The sequence below is a fragment of the Odontesthes bonariensis genome, chromosome 13 (assembly GCF_027942865.1).
Source record: "Odontesthes bonariensis isolate fOdoBon6 chromosome 13, fOdoBon6.hap1, whole genome shotgun sequence".
NCBI lineage: Eukaryota > Metazoa > Chordata > Actinopteri > Atheriniformes > Atherinopsidae > Odontesthes > Odontesthes bonariensis.
The window spans coordinates 12,226,198-12,240,297 of NC_134518.1; the positions used below are offsets into that span (position 1 = coordinate 12,226,198).

A 14,100-nucleotide genomic window follows, 5' to 3' on the forward strand; every position below is an offset into this window, starting at 1 on the left:
CTCAGTGATAATGGAGATGAAGTGGACGAGCCAGAAGTGGAACAAAACAAGTCAAGGCTGCAAGCGTTGCTGAGGCAGGACAAGCTTTGCACACATGAAGCTGGCAGCCCGCTGCTCCGCGCTACACCTGAATTGTCATTGTTTGGACTGCTTGTCAAACACGCAGGCTAGTGGCAACAAAGTCAGCCTGCATCCCCGCACTTCAAAGGAGGCGCACTGATTTTCATTGAAACGCACCATACACACACGTTACCACGCGCGCGCGCGTGCGCTCTGCCTCCCTCTCATTCTGCCTCTCTCTGACACACACATGTGCGCACACGCACACACACGCGGGTCACAGCACCGCACCGCACATCAGAACAGCTGATAAAAAAAAAAACACATTTCTCGTGAGCTCACGTTGTCTGAGCATCCAAGCCTCGTTTAGCCGAGCAACATTGCAGCCGATCTCCCTCAATGAGCCCGCAAAAAAACAGGCCAGAACTAAACACGTCGCTCACCTTTCCGACGTAAAGCCATTCCTTTAGTCCGATTCTATGCTGTGAGGAGACTGTGCAATCCGCCCCCGGCAGCAATCTGGCTTGAGACGCGGAGCTCCTGTTAAAATGTGAGACACCTCTCTGTGTAGTCTGGTTTCGAGGCGGTGGTGCTGATGCTGATGCTGCTCGCTCCCGAATGCCGATAGAGGACGACGAAACGATTTGCTCGGAGAGGAAGGGATCTCCTTGCAGAGGCTGAACGCCAGCCAGCTCCGCTGCGCCGTGAGTTTGTGTGTGTGTGTGTGTGTGTGTGTGTGTGTGTGTGTGTATGTGTGTGAGAGAGAGAGAGAGAGAGAGAGAGAGAGAGAGAGAGAGAGACAGGGAGCCTAGCGCTGTGCGTTTAGCCGCAGTTGAACCCGATGAGGCTGACGGGTGATGCTGTAGCTGTTGAGACTCTTTGGTGCTGCTATAACAGTATCCCTGGATCATACCACCGCACCGAGGAGGAGGGGGTGTGGCACAGACCGGCCACAGACACAAACACGCACAGGCGTCAGGAGGTCGTCTGGATCACTGGTTCGACTCATTCAGGTGCTGCCATATGGCTGCACCGTGGTGCTGAGACGGAGTGCTGACTCATTAATTCAAGCACAACGATAAAAGTTTTGAGTTTCCTGCCTTTCAACAGCACAATTTCAAAACTAGGAAGGCAAATTATTTGCATGAGAAAATAGACCGAAATCTTCACCAAAATCTAACATGTAAAGAAAAGAATCTGAACAACAAGGGAAACAAAACAATTCACTGTGCAGTTAGTTCTATGTCTAAACAGAGGACAGTATTGATAACTCACATGGGCCTGTTGGGAGGTTATTCATTCACATCATCTCATAAGATCTGTTTATCTTTGCAGAATGAACCGGTGAATAACTCTGACCCTGTGCTATGCATTGGTGTGAGTATTTCCAGCCAGTCTGGTGCAAACGGCTCGTGAATGACAGGGGTTCTAATGATGCAGTTTATTATTTCCCCAAAGCGCTGTACGCGCGGGGCTACAAACAACCATTCTGACAGCTGCTTCAGTCTGTCTGCCTTTCAGCCTGTCTTGCTATATCCCCAACACAACACAGCAGTATGCATCTTTTATCACCAATGGGTTTTGGCACTTTCTGTCAGCTTCATCACTGGTCTTTCCTAAGTGGAAGCCACAAGTCCAGTAGTTCCACACAGGGAACGAAGCGATCTAAGGGAGCACAGAAAGCGAAAAGGATCTCCAGTTCCATGCATATTTGATAAAGGTGTGCCTCTCTGACATGGAGATTATCAGTGTGTTTGTCATCAGGGCCGAGATGGAGGAGCCATTTAGAACTGTTACTTGTAGGATTAACAATAGCATGTAATCAAAAGCTACCAAGTAACATGTTACTTTTGTAGCTGCTGGAGGGAGAGGTTCTTTGAATATCTTAACTTTCTCCTTAATCTTTGACTCCTGTTGACTTAATGGATCGTGCCAATATTGTTTAAATGAAGAAATGTGACGTCATTAGATGGAAGAAACACTGGTGAACTGGTTTTGGACTTCAGTTTACGTATAAGTTCTGCATGTTAAAGTGGCCGATTTGCGCTCGCTGATTAAGCTGAAATGACCCGGAGCCTAAAATTTAAAAAAGTTTATTTCTTCAGTTTCAACTTTTTAAATTAGAAGAACCTGTCAAAACATTTTCGAGGACCATATTGCTTAGTTAGTAGGATTGCTGAAAATAGCTTTTTCAAACCCTATTAGCTTTCAGTGACATTTGCTGCGTGCTACCCATTTAACCCGTTTAGCTGATAAGCTTTATGTTACCCTCTGCCAAGCCCAATCAAAAGTTGTTTAATGTCAAGTGTAAAAGACTGAAAGATCAGTTATAGTTGACTGTAAATTTTTAAAGAGCTGTGATGCTGATTTAACCTCTCTTCTTCTAGGAAAAAAAAAATCTTTATTTAGCATAAAGCTAATAAAACTGTCAAATAAAAATATTACAAAAGTCTTGAGATGCTCCTCATCTCTTTTTTGCTTCCAAACACACACACTTTTAAATTTTTTAAGGTGGTCTTTTAAAGCAATACTTCTTCAGGCATTTTGAAGGTCTTTCAAAAGTTTTGCTTTGGACATTGTCTGCTTTTTCACTCATTTTGAGTCCGCGTGTCTGACCATTTTCAGAGAAAATCTTTTTTGTTTAAGCCACTTAACGCTGACCTATGAATACCCCATGCTTTAAAAGCACATAACTCAAGGGATGAACCAGTGTTGTGCCTAAACAAAACATACAACTTAGAATAGAGCTCAATTTAAATAGTATCTTGAGATGCTTTGTTATTAGCAGCCTGTCACAAAGCCTAAAATAATATCTACAGCAAATGAACATCATGTGAAAGGAATGACATTAGGAAATAGGAAAATATCCAGTAAAGACCTGACACAGGACCTGAAAAATGCACCTGGCCCTTCAGTTGATCCATCTACTGTTGACTGAAGCCTCATCAAGAATGGTCTCCATGGAAGGGTGGCTGTCAAGTAGTCATTCTTATGGAAAGAAAACAGGAAGAAAAGGCTGAGGTATGCCAAATGACACAAGAAGTGGACTGAAAATCAGTGGCAACAGGTCTCATGGAGGGATGGATCCTCCACCAGAGCCCGGACTTCAATTTTATTGAAGCAATGTGTGATCTTTTTGACAGATAACAAAACACAAGGCAGCCAACTTTCAAAGAATAGCTTTGAAAATTCCTTCAAGAAACCTAGAACGAAATGACTAGAACGCTTGTCTAAGAGGGTTCAGGCTGTGTTGAAGAAACATGCCAAATATTGACTGTCAAGTTCATTCAAAATGTACAAACAATGTCTTTGTCTTACCTGTATATACTGTAAATCCTTTTTTGTTTGAATAATTTTCAGCAAACCGCTGCCGTTTTTCCCATTTTTCTGGTATATTAAGAAATGTGGGGTGGCTCAAGTCTTTTGCACATTAGTGTAAACATTTCACTCCACTTAAGAACAGTACTTGGGTTCTGTTTTTAGTTACTTTCTACTGCTGGATGTGGATGTGGGTAGTCAATATGTGGCTGTCACAGTATTGGAAGAGACTGCTTCTTGCAAAAATGACTGCGGAAAACTCTATTGGGATTGGAATTTGACAAGAAATTCAAAGATCTCTGGAGTTGGTGGAGGGTGCAGTCAGATGCTGGAAGACTGTGTGTTTCTGAAACTCAATGTTTGTCTGCAGAGCCCTAATGGCAGGCGTGTTACACCTCCAGTGGCGGGGTAAATGCTCTTTTAAAAGCGCACATCCTCCTTAACTCGACACATCTCACTGAGACATCTCCTTGACAACCAGCTCGATGCAGAAATTTGAAATGTCACAGTGTTTTACTGTGATTCTTTTTTTAATTTTTTTTATCGTTATGGTCTATAGAGGAGAGATAATAGATGAGGAAAAGGAGGGGGGGTTGGCCTTGTTATAAAAGAGACATAGCTCTCACATATTATTGTAGAAAACATGGCTGACAGAAGCCGAGGGTATGGTTTTGCATCCAGCATGACATTATAGTGTTTATAGTGTATATTAGAGGATTGGTATTCTCATGCAGTGCATCCACCACAAGCTCTCATGCTAAGGAAAGTTTGTGGAGTGAAACCAGTCAGCATTTTATTTGATAAGCAGCATCATTAGAGCCACAGATGCTCTGTAGTGCCTGTTAGAGTACATTTCAGACATAATGTCAGTTACATTAAATTTGATGTCATCCGATTATACTGTAAATTGCATTATATGATATAACCTAATTAAGCTGTATCTCATCAGGCAAAAAAATGCCAGTGGAAACAAAAAAGGAGAAAACCCCATCTCCATAGGATCGTGTTTGCTGATCCAATTATTCCTGCCCTATTTGGACAGCATGGGAGCACAGCTGAGCGTACAAGGAGGGATAGGTGGATTTAGAGCTTGTACTCCACAAAAGCGATGTGAGTGTAAGAGGAAGCCACTGATGCTGTGGTGAATGCTAAGATGGAGTCTAATGGGAGCAAATTTGACGGGAAGTTGTCAATAGTCCTGCTTTCCTTCCTTTTTCCTCCGATTATGAGCAATTTATTTCATACTATACATCTTTTAAAAGTTTAACTGATTCACATGCTGTCAGGAAACAAGAGACAGCTCCATTATGAATCCACGTCTTAATGTTTCGAAGCCTGAGTCTTAATATCAGATTTTATTTCATTTTTCATTTTTTCATTTCACAGCTGGAGGCAGATTCCGTGAGCATTTCTCGGCACTTTGTGCATGTTAGCTGCAAAGCCAACGCAGTTTGTCCTTTTTGGAACGCCGTCTTTCTCGTAGGCCGTGATCGATTTGAGGGTGATCTGTCCAAGATGGTTGTTGCATGCTGAAAGTAAAAACAATTACTCACTCAACTGTATAGAACAACTCTTTCTGACCATTTTCTGGCTATTGTGCTCTTCATTTCGTCTCCTGTCTATTACCTCTTCTGTCCTGTGTCTCTTCTGAAAGATTCCCCTCATATTCTCCCATCTCTCCTTTTTTTTCTATTTTCCTCCTTATTTCTTTCCTCCCCTCTCACCGTCAATCCCCCTGCCTGGCTCCACCACTCTCCAGGGTGACGTTGCTGAAGGGGTTTCTCTCATTCAGTAATGAGGGATCTTGGATCAATGCTGTCAACAATGCTCACCAGCTCCACCAGAGATGCAGTATTACTCTACCCTTGCGGTGTGTGCCTGATCTCCAGGGGTGTTAAGAGTTAACTAGGGTATTCTTTCTCCGGAAGGGTGTTAGGGATGTGCTCTATCACTCCCTCCGTCTGTTCTCCACCACTGCCCCAGAATCATCCACTCAGCCATGCAGCTGGAGTGCTTTACAGGAGACAGAGCCCACCATTTATTGAAATCTCCTTTTAAATGACAGAGCTATGACCTTTCCAATGCATAATCTTTACAACCATAAATTCTTGCAGATTACATTTTACATTTCCTCCTCGCATTCCGTACCAAATTATACCGCCACAGCCTGCAACCTACAGGTAAAGACTCAGTAGTTTCATCTTCAATTATTACTTTTTTTTTAAACTTTCATATCAGTAGTTTAGCACTTCTGCTTGCATGTAGGTGTTTTGGCAGTTTCCAAAAAGGGTGGTGTAATCTGTCGTGAAAAACACACCCATTCTGACAGCTGTTTCAAAGGCTGTGCTTCTCTAAGCCTGTCATCAATTTCCCATCTGGAAAGGAGAGGGAAGAAAAGAAGCAAGCATGGAGAGGCATCTATTGATTAATCACCAAAAGTAGGAGCCCTAATGTGAGCAATGTGAACCAGTTTCAAAGTGTTGACAGATAAAACAGCTATACAGTATAACTTCACCTTCATGACATATTCTCCTTCAAGCCTTTCTCACATAATTAGTCATATTTCCTGAAAGGGTATGACATTAATAAATTCCACATTAAATCCACATATATAAACTGAGGAATATTTGAAAGAAAGCAATATTTCTAACCAGCACTGTTCTGACATTCAATAGCTTGTGAAGAGTGGGTGGAGATTGCACTACAGAGGACACAGAATGATACAGGGGAGGACATGACTGCATCAGAGAAAGGCACGTGATGCAAGAATTATTGATTTATAAGGCATATCTTTATCCTTACAGTATGCATGAAAGCAAAGACAACATCAAGAGCATCTCTCGATCACCTGGAGCAATGGAATCAAGTCTTTGTACTGGACTTAAACAAAGCATCAACACACAGTCTTTGGTCCCCAAATCAGGGCTAAAAAAATGCTTTTTACTTTGGTCCTCCCAAAATCTGAGGATTGTTCCCCCTCAGGATCAAAGTCTACATGTATGTTTCAGTAGCTTTTGTGTTTAAGTGTGTGCAGTGTTGAGTGCTTTCCTCAGTCTGTGCAAAAAGCCCTCAGATACCAAATGCCACCCTAAAGCACGGGCACTTCTCCTCTTCTCCTTTTATCACCGTACACTTCTTGCTCTTGCTACCCTGCTTACCTGTGACAGGAGCTTCTTTCAAAAGCACCTCATTGCATTTCAAACGCCTGTGACTCCCACTCGCACATCCGAGACTCCCACACAGACGTACACGCACGCAGCTGTCAGCTGCCCAAATACAGAATATCCACTGGCCTCTTCTCCCGCCCCTTCCTGAACTAACTCCTCCACAACCCCGAGTTGTTGAGAAAGTAATATTTTATGCATGCCACAGCAGCCCACACACTGAAACAGCTTATGAAAGATATACCGAATGCACTTTACTGCCAACATTTGTGTGAGTGTCGTGCGCGTCTGTTTTCACGTATATTTCCATGTGCAGCTTGCTTTATATGCTTAGTTAAGATAAACTTGAGTGATGTGCTGTATTTAAATGCAGGAAGGCACATCACAGAGCCTGTTTTGCAATGTCTTCGGGATCAATATGCATTATGTACTCTCTCTATAAAACTTAGAGGTGAAAAGGCCCATAAGAGTTTAGTTTTGGCATAGGCAGGTTGTTCTTGAGAGAATTAATCACAGCAACAGAATTCGGTGGAGTCCGCCAATATACCTGGGCATTTGTAAGAGCAAGAGGAAACACAGTACAATGAATTTGCATCTGTTTGAAGTCGTATTATTAATTCATGGCCATGGCATTTTGCATCAAGGAGACCCGGGGAAATTTAAAAGAAAAAAGTCCCAGTGAGCAGGGACAGTTTGATCTTCTGATCTTCTCTGCGTCTCGTTCGTTCTTGTGCTGCTTGTGTAAACCACATTGTTGTCCTCGTATCTTTATGTCAACAATATAGGGGCTCCATAATAGGTAAGGCCCTTTGGGAACAAAAGGCTGACACACACATGGGACCTATCTTATTTAATCAGCATGTGTTGAGCTAAATGACAAGCTATTATCACCGGCCACCCATCGACTTCTGCTCGGCTTCTCAAACAGCCAAAGCAAAAGGTCAAACACCGATAATGAGTAGACAGAATGAGCTATTCCTAATTAGACATGACTGTAAAATTTGAATGCGAAATTAGGCTGGTGTGCACAGGCAAGAGATCAATGCATCAAATATATTCCAGTTGTTCTATATTTGTTGTTGTTGTTTCTCAGCGTGTGCTGGTCAGTGTGTGTCCAACAAAGCATGCATATGTCTCAACATATACGTTTAAGCTTCCACAGGGTGTACTCATTGGTCTAAATGCATGAGTATATGCTTGCAAATACATGTGATATCCAACTTTCAACATGTGTGGTGGTGAAGCGCACGGGTAGCCGGTGTATATGCTGGCACAGCTATTTCCTCTTTGGAGATGGAAAAAGGGAGGTTTTCAGGGGTGACAAGTACCCATTATCAGCAGCAACACAAACACAGTCTGGCAGTATCCCAGCTGTTAAAAAGGGGTCTTTATTTTATGTGTGGCTCTGTGCGTTTGAATTAAGGCAAGAGGAGCACAGGGTATTGCCAAGTAGGGAGGTTTTGCCTTCAGGGAGGAGTCTAATTACATGAGACTGCATAAAAGATAAAAAACATTAAAGGTATTACTGGTCAGTGGGATGCTGTCCTTGGGGAGTCCTGGAAAAATAGATCAAGTATGTTCTGGTAACGCTGTTGATTTACAACAAATGCTGCAGTGAGATAGATCTTACACCTAATTTTCTTCTTGCATCTACAAGAGCCAATAAAGTCATCATTGTGACTTTCCCGTCTTTCACCAGTGGGCCTCAGGTCAAGCCCCAGCAACAGCAAGCATTTATCTATGCCTTTAAGTGTCCTTCAGCATTTTTACTTCATCCCCACCCACTTTAGGGGTACTATTGTGGTGCTAACCTGTGCTCTCTGCGGAGGCAAGTAAAGCGTGACTTTACCCTTCAGGACCCACAGCTCCTACAGGCCGGTGCTGTCCATGGTGCTGAAATACAGTACCAGATTAAGGACATCTGCTGCATCCCCATTATATATTTCATACTAACCATTTCTCAGTATGCAGAGCAGTCACAATGGAAGTGCGGAAATTAGGCATGCTCAAAGATAACAGTATACACAGTAAATTCACTTGTACTCGAGTGCGAAGCTGATGGACACTATTATCCCACAATGCAACAGAGGAGCTGTATGCAGATGGGAAAAATGAAAGTAATTGGTGGTGGGACTGCTTCAGGAACATCCCAGAAAACAAACAAACAAAGAAAAAACATGAACATTAAAAAAAAACACATCAAGCTTTCTCTCCCATTCTGCTATTATGCAACTGAGTGTCCTGACCTTGTTATTGTTTCTCAGCACATTTTCATCTTTAAACCTTATAAACTGGAAAGCTTATTCTATTTAATTATCTTCAGCAATATGTAATCATGTAATGACGAAGGATGTGGATTCAAATATTTCCATCAAACAACCCCTATTTGTGAAAAAGTTTAAGTTAAATGTAACTAAAAAGAATGCACACAATAACCAATATCTTACTCACATTAGAACATAAAAAACAAATCCCACTGACAATGACACATTTTACTGTTTCATTAAAGATATGAGCTCCTTCTGAATTTGATGGCAGCAACATATCTCAGAGCTGGAAGGAAATGTTGCAACTGATTAGGTTCATTAGCAATAGGACAGTAACATGACTGGATATAAAAAGAGCACCTTAAAGATGCAGAGTCTCTCACAAGTAAAGACTTGCAGCGGTTCAGTAGTCTGCAAAAAACTCTATCTCCAAGTTTCAGAATAATGTTCCTCAATGTAAAACTGTGAAGACTTTTAATATTCCATAATCTACAGGACATAATATAATCAAAAGAAGAATAGAAATTTTAAATTCTTTTTGGAAGAAGCCATCCAGCTCGTTATCAGCACTCAGTTCAAGAGCCTCTGATGGTATTGGGGTGCATGGCAACTTGCATATCTGGCAAGGCACCATTGGTGCTGAAAGGTATATACAGGGCTTAGAACAACATGTGTTCCCATGCAGACTATGCTGCCAACAAATTCAAGATGAACTAATATTTTTCATAAAATAGTAAAATGTCTCACTTTCAGCATTTTAAACACTTTAAACAACCACATCATATATGTGATGTCACAGTGGTTTGGCGATTCATGAAAAACACTGGTTGACTTTAATGCCAAGATCGGAACATCATGATGATTTGACAGCTAGCTTTCCCCACTTTTAAATTTAAGGTATAAAATCAACTGTGGAAATGTTTTTGAGTTGATCCATCTACGCCCGTTTTTTGATAATTTTCTGCTTTATGGAATGAGACGGGTCACAAGAAGTAGATCAGTTTCATTCAAAACAAGTGCAGCAAAAGTATTTCAACAGAACTAAATGTGCATCCCGTTAAAACTGTAAAATATAGAGTGTGACATTTATGTACGAAAAGCATGAATTCCTTCACAATGCTTCATTATGATGTAACACTGCTGTGAGAATGAGCAAACACGCTGCTCCCTCAGATAATGACGGTGGTGTAAAATCTTATCTTATCAAGGCTGAACACCACCATGAGGTGAAACAGGCTTATATTTACTGAAGCACACCCAGTGTGTTTAAATGCATTTCGCATTACAGTCGCTGTCAAAGGCAGTTCTTTCAGGGAACTAATTCGAAAACAACCAATGGTTGACAAAACCATGATACCCATTTGGTAATAATTTTAGAATATGATTACAGAAATATGCTAAGATTCTCCTCATAAATGACAAAAACTGGTTTGAAGCAGAGGATAATACAGCTTCCTGTGTCCTCCACAAATGCTCCATAATGGTAACGCCAAAGTCAAGGAGAGGCCACTTCAAGTGAAAGGGATTTTTTTGTTTTATTGGATGAAATGGAGCCTGCATGGAAGTTTCAAGACTCAAACCAAATTTTGCTCGTGGTCATTCCTTCCAAAGGAATTAAAATAGGTAAATCAGATTAATCATGAATCAACCAAAAAGTTCTAAAATATTCTAGCTGTTCTGCTGTCTGAAAGGCTTTAAAACCACAAATATCACCAGACTCTTGATAAGCTCTTTTTGCAGCCAATTTATATTTCAGTGTATCACAATGAGAATTCAGCTCCGACTGCCTTTGGCTCTAAATTACTCTGAGGCAGTACGTGGATGGGTTAGAGAACTACGATAGTGTGACTTATTAGTCCAGCTTTGAATGATCAGGTTCCTGCTCCCTGCAATGCTTCCCTGTTGAATGTGTTTTCTTTCTCTTGAAATGTCTGTTATACTTAAGATAAACAGCTGCAAAAATAGCTTGAGACAATTCAAATGTTTTCATCTAAAAAAGGAAGCTTTGAGCAAAAATATTTTTACCATCCACAGTAACTTAAAGGTCCGACTGCATGCTTTTCTCTGTCAACTCTTTGTTAAAAGTGATGGAACCCATAAGCAGAGTATTTACTGAAAGATCAGGAAATCTAATTCTTTCAATTCAGATTGATAGTTTTCTGTATTTGCTTTGTCGACCGTGCTCCTATCTGCTGTTTTCAAGTGTGGACGTCTCAGCTGGAGAAAAGAGATAATGAGCACTTTTGCATGTTAATTAAAAGTTGATAGCAATAAGCCAATTTCTGTTGACATTTCTAAGGTGCTTTTCTGATCTTTAGTTTAACATATAGGAAGCCCTTTGTTCTTCCTGTCATTGAAGATAGATCTTTACAATTCTAGCTGTTTGGTGTCATTGCTTCATGATGCACAAACAGTTTGGGAGCAATGAGACACTGTAAGGTGGGACATTCACTATATGAATACCACATCGCTGAAGCTAAAGATGTTTTTAACTTGAGTTCCACTGTGTTTTCTAAAGCTTTTTTATGTGTGACACATTAAACATGAAGCAGTACTGTGTTAGAGACCCTGCAGCCTAATGTCGATTTTGAAGTGAACAAGAAGTGAAAGCGTATATCCAACCTGCAAGTCTGGAGTACTGAGTTGCATTCAAAGCGTGTGCATAAGCATATGTGCGTGTGTGCGTGTGTGCGTGTGTGCGTGTGTGCGTGTGTGTGTGTGTGTGTGTGTGCTGTGCTGTGGATGGGAACCTAAAAGAGCTTGATTGATAATGTTTCAGCCTGGATTTGAATGCCGTACAGGACCCATCAGGTTGATCTAAAAGACATCAATGATTCCACAGGCGTGATAGACTACACTGCTGTTGATCCGTGATGGGGCATTAGTTTGAGAGGTGTTAAACACCCCTCCGTTAACACTTTCACACACAGCCTGTCGCTGTTATAAAAGCCAACAGCCCACAGCAGACACACACACACACACATTCTGTTAACTCTTCCGTCACTTTGATTTAACCTTGTTAAACTGTTTCCCAGAAATTTTTCTTCTGAGTGGAGACGGATTTTCTGCCTGAAATGTGATAGGTGAGTTAATTAAGAAAGTGACATTATTAAAGCCAAGAGTGACTGCAGTGTGTTTTTATTAATTCACCATCTGACCTTTTCCTCTGGATTCAAGCTTCGGTAACACCTGATACCTTACAATTACTCTATCTCGCTCTGAAAGCATGCATGGGAAAAAGAGAACACAATGAATTTTGTGGCTCAAAAAAGATCTCAAAAGAAAGCTGGTTCAGGTCTAGGTTTTGTCTTTGTGTGAACTCTCATGAAAGTAAGACTGGGCTTTTATAAAAAAAAAAGTGTTGATGAAGGTAATATACACACAATCGCTAACTGGGTTTTTTATTCTTCTTTTTTGGAAATGGTACTTCTGTAATAAAGCAGCAGTTGCGCAAGATATAAAAACAGCATTTTGTTTGAATATTACTTCCTCAGAAAAGGTCAAAACTTTAAATAGGAGAAATCTGACATTTACATAAACACAAAAAAGTCATTTCCAAAACCAATTTCCCACATGTACAGCTCAGCTTGAAGAGCTCACAGCTCGCAATATTAGGCCAATGAAATTATTCATTGATTAAAAAAAAAAGAAAAAGAAAAAAAAGTCACACCATGATACAATACAAGGCCTCAAGCAATAAACTTATGAACCAATGGGACTCAAAGGGCAGTGATGACATACAGTACTGCTGGGATCCCACACTCCACTCAGCCCCATGACTTTGCCTTAAGCCAAAAATCAGGAAATTACAGTTTGTTATCAGGTGTAGTTGAGGCAACATTTATCACTCACCATTTATCCCGTGAGTAGAGACATCTCCATTGGTTCATATCTATTAAACTACTCGTCTCTACACTGAAGGTAAAAATCATAAAAAGGGTTTGTTTGAGAATCAAAGCTCTATGGAATATAGCTAAAAATCACGTTGTTACCTAAAATTGAATTTAACAAGCAATTACAAATAAGTTTTATAGTTCTTAGTCAGATGATCAGAGTGGATGCCCATTATAAATGTCAATGCTTCCACACAAGACAGTCCTTCTAGAAAAAAAACAGAATTTGGGTTATTTAGCTCTCCGGGCATACAAACTCCACACACAAAGGTTGGGTTTGAACCAGAAATTGAGAGGCAACAGTTATCACGGCAATTGATTTGACAGGATTTTTTCTTCAGAATTAAAGAAGCAAAAGGGAACCTGGGAATAAGGTCGGCTAGCATTCTTTAAAACAGTTAATAAGAGCCATCTCATACCTGAAGATAGGACACCTTTTAAATTTGCAAAGGCCATCGTTGAAAGAACTGATGTCACGATGATATTGTTATCGTTATTTCCTGTCTTCACAAAAATCCGGAAAAAACTGATATCGTGACAGCCAAGTGGCAGCGGTATTTAAAGTGCTGTCATATATTAGACAAAGTGTAAACAAGTTGTCTGGGTGTTGAACCCACGTCCTGTGGTTAAAGGCACTGTGCTGAATCACACTGTCCAGCCTTCCTTCTTCCTTTGGGGCAGGGATATACTTGCTTTTTACTCACACATTCACCAAAGCAATTTGCTTCGTCTTGAGTACAACTGTTAACATACTTGGCTGTGTACTGTGACAGTTACGGAGGATTCCACTAGGGAGCACACCAGATGACTCTACCAGTCAAAATAAAAACATGCTACCAGAACCACCCTCATTCTGTTTCCTCCGTCATATTTTCCTCTGAAATGGTACTGATCTTCGCCAGCTGTTTTGACAGGCAGAATATATAAAGATGCGGGTAACTGCAGACTTTTTCTACTAGCTTGTCTTCTAAACTTTCTGCCTTTTTTACTATTGCCAACCCTGTTACCTTACATTCAGTTAAATCTGGCCCTAAACTGCCCCTACCCTTCACCTTAACTGCAGCTTGTGAACACGTAGCTTTAATTTCTGAGGATTTGCAAAGACACAGCTCGAACAGACGCAGGGTATGTGAAGCAGCCAGGATAAACACATCTCTTTCACCAGTGGGCCTCAGGTCAAGCCCCAGCAACAGCAAGCATTTATCCATGTCTTTAAGTGTCCTTCAGCATTTTCACTTAATCCCCACCCACTTTAGGGGCACGATTGTGGTGCTAACCTGTGCTCTCTGTGGAGGCAAGTAAAGCGTGACTTTACCCTTCAGGACCCACAGCTCCTACAGAAAACACTCGAGAATGACTTTTGTTCCAATGTGGAAACACTCCGAGGAGTTGTATTTT

General features: G+C 41.1%; 1 protein-coding gene across 1 annotated transcript in view; it reads right to left on the bottom strand.

The window, feature by feature from the left end:
* tenm1 (teneurin transmembrane protein 1) overlaps positions 1-933 on the bottom strand; it is a 182,420-nt gene extending 181,487 nt beyond the window's left edge. The window contains exon 1 of the mRNA XM_075480990.1: positions 504-933. The gene's annotated coding sequence lies outside the window, so the exon portion shown is untranslated. The remainder of the gene's footprint in view (positions 1-503) is intronic.
* Positions 934-14,100: the final 13,167 nt, after the last annotated feature.